This window comes from Psammomys obesus, unplaced genomic scaffold (assembly GCF_907164565.1).
Source record: "Psammomys obesus unplaced genomic scaffold, mPsaObe1.curated_primary_1811, whole genome shotgun sequence".
In the NCBI taxonomy this organism is placed as follows: Eukaryota; Metazoa; Chordata; class Mammalia; order Rodentia; family Muridae; genus Psammomys; species Psammomys obesus.
The window spans coordinates 37,602,170-37,608,121 of record NW_026596079.1 but is presented as its reverse complement, the minus strand read 5'-3'; the positions used below and the strand labels follow the sequence as shown (position 1 = coordinate 37,608,121).

Below are 5,952 nucleotides of genomic sequence, written 5' to 3'. Positions count from 1 at the left end.
AGGCCTTTGTCTCCCAGTGCCACTCTTTGCTGACCGGCAGGGGTGACCCCACTGCGCAATGGTTAATAAACCTCTTGCTTTTGCAACGAGTCTTGGTCTGGGAGAGTTTCTGGGAAGGGCGTGATCTTAAACTCCTGAGCTGTGAGACCCCAGGTCTTACAGGCCAACTGTTTAAATGAAACATCTCCTGAAGACATGGTCTTCAGTGCTGGCTGTGTGGCTCATGATTTAGGTCACTTCTTGTGAATTTCAGACACTTATTTTACCAAATACTTTAAAAGGCAACGTGTTGCACCCTCTGCAGTCTTGGTTTGGCTCTGTTTAACTAAATTCTCTACTGCATAAAAAATTTCAGGAGTAGACATTGTTGAGGAGTCTCACAGATGCTAGGCACACTCCTTGTTCAAAAACAGTTGAGAATGAGACACGCGAAAATAAGCATTCCAAAAAAGCTGTTAAACCTTTTCATTACTGTGTGACATCAGTAGCAAGCTATGAGATATGGAGCCTGTGCAGCTGGATATCAGAGCTGGGAGGCAGAACGTAGGCTTTGAAAATGTCTTCACTAGCCAGAATGAGGAAAAGGGTTGAAGTCACAAAGCTGCTCTAACTTTCCAGTTAGATGCACACAGTTGTAGGTAACAGTTCAGAAACCGTTGTCAGTGATCCGGAACTGTGTTGCTCTACATGATGAGCAATGATTCTTAAGTTAGAGTCGCGGGCTCTATCTCAAATATAGAAAACATTCTGTGCCATAAAGTACTTTACTGCCTTCTGTAGTTTGAAAGAGACCATGCTCCCAGAATCCCAGCTATTTTAACAGTAGGTGGCGCTGTTTGCAGTGGTTTATGCAGTGAAGCCTCACCTAGCTGGAGGGAGTATGTCTTGGGAGATAGATGGCTCTGGAGGTAAAAAGCCCTTCCTACTTCAGTCTGTGCTTTGTGCTCGAGGCTGTAGGCGCCCGAGTTCTCAGCTTCCTGTTCCCACTGTCAAGCCTGTCACTTGCTGCTTTGTGACCTGCCATGATGGACTCTGACCCCTCTGGAACTGAACTGTAAGCACAAATAAACTCTCTTGTCGGGAGCAGAGGAATCTCTGAATGCGTAAAGCCCCGAGTCTGTTTGTGTTTGATGCGGGCATGGTCAGGTCAAGATCGCCCAGGGCCTTGGACTCATGTAACAATTGACAAAGCAGACGTCACCCCCAGGGCTGGAGCTTAGGAGAAACGCAAAGCTTTGCTCGGGAGTCTGAATGTGTCTTCCTGCTCCCTGCGGAGACCTCTCCCCAGGGACTAGCTACTCCGCCATGCCCCCACCCGCACTGTACTTAATAAACTCCATGGGGATATGGACTGTGGTGGTAGCTTTAGAGAACTCCGTCTGTTCGCAGCCGGAAATAGACCGTGTTCCCGTGGGCCTGCTTCCTGTAACTGCATCAAGGCCTGCACACCCTCTTTAGTTTTTTCTTTGTCTATCCTAAACTCAGTAGACTTAAAAATCTTAGAATTTGGAATAAAAATTTAAGTACTCCTGTTCCTAGACTATTTTGACTAAATTTACTGTGGAAATCATATATTCGGTAACTTACATACCTACGGTGTTTTGGTGAACGTGAAATAAAGCAACTGTAGTGAATGTTAACACCCAATTGCCCGTCTTCCTATCACCCCCCTCCCCCACTAGCCCGAGCGAGAGCCACCGCTCTTTTTCTTTGCTGGACTCTGCTCGCCTCCCCACTTGCCTCTTCCTGCTACGGTTGCTGCTGGCCATTCTCACAGTCAGTTTGAATCAAGCTTTTCTTATCTTTTTCTGTGTGTATCTCAAATCTCCCATCTGCCAGTGCTTTCCAGGCCAGGTGCTAGTTTGTCTAAGTCAATCTACATCACCAGATGGGAACAGGGCTTTCATGCAGGTGTAGAAACTTCGGTAAACTATAAAGACCCACCCCCATAATAGCAGGACAACAGAGGTTACTTTTTAGGTCTTTGGACCCCCAAATTATGCTTTCCAGAATTTGTAGAGAAAGTCCTATGACAGGTAAGGTTTCCTAACACTTGGGAAGCACCTTCAGAAACAGAATTCGGGATAATTTTTTGGCTTTGGTGCAGTTGAGCTAGGACATTGAGCTAGGCAGGAGGCCCCTGCGCAGATGGAGGACTATTCTGAGGGCCATCATAAGATAGCAGATGACCTGGAATCACTGAGGCAGAACCCCTCATCTGCCATATATCCTGCCAGCTATATCCCTCCCTCTTGGTGGAGGTCGGCTGTTCCTCCAGTCATGGGTGTCCCTCACAGGCTCTCCTGTGGGATTTCTTCCTAACCACCATGCACACTAGCCCCTTCAGAAACAGACAGGGTGGGGGCTCTTACCCTAGCAGGGCAGTGGTGAGAGGGAGGAAAAAGTCCAGATGCCTGGACTTCGAACCGTTCTCCTTGCAAACCGTTTGGCAATAAGGAGTTGCCTGAGCATCATGAGGATGGCCTGGGAGATGGGAAATCTGCCCTCTTTCTCCTCCCCAGGGTTGCAAAGCCTGGGAGGTACGGGAGTGATGGACTTCTCAGAGCCAGCAGTTCAGTGGCATAGAACATAATGAGGGGGAAAGAGAAGTAGATGTTTGGAGGGGCAAGTGAAAGACCAGCGAGGAGCTGATTTTGCTCACTCCACCACAATAGGCAACATATTCGTTAATGAAGACATCTCAAGCCAAAGAGGGGGCGCCCTGGGGCTTACTGTAGAGGACATCTTTATTAGTTATGAGGAGTATGCAGGAGGGCAGGGTGGTCCTTTGAAGCCTGCCCTTTCTTTGGACACAAAAGGGTTAGGAGGGCGTTTACTTAACTATAGACACTTTCCAAGAACTCAGAGTCCGGTAAGGCTCCACGATGTCACAGAGAAACTAGAAAGAAAGCCTGTGCTTGCCCTTCCCCCTGCTGCTCTTAGAATTCTCTTTGGACACAGCTGGTGTCGAATATGAAAACCCGAGGTTCTGATCTACACACAGACGTGAGCTGTGAGGTCTGGATTCCTTCTTACGTTTGTAAGGAAACAAGGCGAATCTTATTTAATATATGTAATATTTAAAATAATAGTGTCTTTGAGCGCATCTTCTGACTGACGGTGTTCACTGTCCAGCCTCTATCATAAAGGAAAGTTGTATTTTCTTTACAGACCCAGGTCTGCTTCCATAAAACTCCTATCACTGTGCACCCCTCCTAGACCGACATCTAAGTGGGAATTCCTTCTCTGTTGTGTGTTTGTGTGGGTGGTCTGCCCTGTCCCCTGCAGCTGTGCTGTAACTCCATTCTGGGCCTCTGCTGTTTCTTGTGTCAGTAGCACCTGCCCATTCTCTCAGCTGTGACAACTGCGTGCTGCCAAATGTTTCCTAGAAGGCGTAATTCTGTGATTTCAGAGTTGATATTTCCACATTTTACGTTTCCACTAACGCGCACACACACGCACACTCACACACTAGGGGTTGAGTAAGAATAATTGGCAGGTAGAGGATAACAACAGGAAGCAACCCAGGAGGCAGCAGCAGGGACAGGAAAGCAGTGTGTGACCAGTGTCTTGGATTATGTATCCAATTTAAGCATGAAGCTGAGAGACCCGCCCGGTTCTGAAAGGCACAGAAGACTCCAAAATATTAAAACATGCTCAGGAGAGTAAAAATTCACTCAAAGAACGCGGGCTACAGTACCTGCTTTCTCACTATTACAGTCTCGCCGTTATTTCTACATTTATCACAGATTAAAAAGAATGTCTTGTTACTTTAGTTTATATCAATGTTGTACAGTAAGAGGATGTTTAAGTTTTGAAGGACAGAGGTTCAGTCACGCTGTCATTTTCTTCGTAGTCTAAATAAGGTGTTAATTGCTTGGTGTAAGGTTTCAATGGTGCCATCTGGTGTTCGACAGAGCAAACTGCAGGTAAAAGGATGCTGAGGACGTTCTCTGGAGACATTGCGCGCAAAAGGAATGGCTAGGTGCTGTGGTTAAGGGCCCAGCAAGAGGCTTCTCTGTAGAGTTTGTGTGCTCACAGTGAGTGTACTTCCCCAATTAAAATATTTTTTTTTTTACTGGTTCTTTGTCAATTTCACATTATGCACCCCAATCCCACTCATCTCCCCCACCCCTCTTACCCGCTCTCCACCCTTGCAATCTTCCCCCGGCAGAGAAAAAAATAATCTCGTTGTGGAAGCTGTGGTATGTCCCACTGTGTCCCCCAGTATACACTTTTGTCCACACTTCTTGACTGCAAATGTTCATTGCAAGGACTCATTGGTCAGGTTCGAAGCCTCTGGCTTCAGTTACTCACTCTATCAATACTAGGACCTCACTGGAACTCCTCTCGGAGATCCTGTAGTTCTGGACTGGCTCCGTCATGCACTCCAAGCAGTGCATTCATGCGTTAGATGTTAGGGTGGGCCAAGTCAAAGCCCTGGATCTGGACCTGAGAGATGTCTGACCAGGTCAGCCAGCCGGCTACCCTGCTCTCACGACCTCAGGACTAGCTTACCAGAAACCCTCACAACAAGGGCCATTTCTACCCTGCTGCCCAGAGGAGGTTCAGGGCCCATTCTCCCACTCTCGTGTTCCTGGGGCCAGCTCTCTTGTCTGCCGTGGGATGAGGGAGGAGAGGAGGGGGTCTCTCTCTTGTCTGTGCCACCACACAGAAGACAAGAGGCAGGGCTGGCTTTCGTGTTCTCATGCCCTGGGACGGGGTGCAGGCTCACCTCTGCCCCCACACCTGGACCGGTCCTGCATGGTGCCAGGGTGGTGGTCGCTTCAGGCTTGCGTTTGCTCAGGGAGTGTCAGGCTACTAATCATCCAGATGCTCACAGGTCAGAACACTGAGCTTTGACACAGCCTCGCTCCTCTCGGCCACCTCCTGACGCACCTGTGACACAGCAGCCACCTCTGCAGCGCCTCCACGGAGTGCTCTTCCCTACTTTAAGTCTCTTGTGAGCAGAGGCTACAAGGCTGTTTGCTTTTGTATCGCTGCTATCAGCGTGCGGGACATACCAGACCAGACGCATAGTGTGGGGGTTCATTCTGCTTGCCAACTTAGATGAATGTATCTAGGAGGTCAAAGAAGCACTCCTCTGGTTGTGTGTGTGAGGCCATTTTGAGAGATGATTACATCGTGAAGGCCTTTGATGTAATGGATGCTTTCATCTACCGAGGAATTAAAAACAGGAACAGAGTACAGGGCCCTGGTAATGTAGTTGAGTCAGACCAGTTGCAGGAAGCACATCAGTGGGGTTGCTTCTTTGGAGCAGTATTTTGCTTTGGTCCCTTCCTATAGTTTCTCTGCTGCCTCCTGGCTGCCAGGGTGCCTGCTCTGCATGGGTACCATGAAGTGAAGAATGCTACCTTAAACATATTCATTATTTCTGTCACCATGAGGTTCTGCCCAAGAATATAGAACCAAGCAACCACAGACTGAACCTCTCACATGGTGAGCCAAGATACACACATAAATTAGAGATGCGAAGAATTTAAAACACAGGGACTCATGCTGTGGAAGTCAGTAGAAGAATCAGAATATGTAAATAGCATCTGTCCTTGTGAGAGAACTCTTCAAAGACCCAAGGTGTATACCCCTAACATTTCAATATGGTCTACAACACTTGACTACCCTGTCTCTGATGCAGACTTGTAACTGAGCGTGCCCTTTTGCTTTGTGGTCCTCACCTTCTAAGCCATATCTATCTTCCACCAGCTCCAGCTAGTTCAGGGGAACTCATTTCCATTCTATAAAGCCAACTACTGGTTTACAATTTGCATTTATGCAAAATATAGTCAAATTCACTGGTAGAAACTAGACAACTAAACTTCCCTTATATCTTGGCCACACCTGAATTATGCACGGATGAAGATTCTTGTACAAATTTGCATTACAGACATCCTACTGTATACCACGTGTGCCTGGGTGTCATAAGAGTGTAGC

The 5,952-nt window shown here is 47.6% G+C and overlaps 1 non-coding gene across 1 annotated transcript; it reads right to left on the bottom strand.

Moving 5' to 3' along the window:
* Positions 1–4,809: 4,809 nt before the first annotated feature.
* On the bottom strand, positions 4,810–4,941 carry LOC129690943 (small nucleolar RNA SNORA17). Its single transcript, XR_008722395.1, has one exon. It is a non-coding gene; the product is annotated as a small nucleolar RNA SNORA17 (small nucleolar RNA).
* Between the last annotated feature and the right edge of the window lie 1,011 nt (positions 4,942–5,952).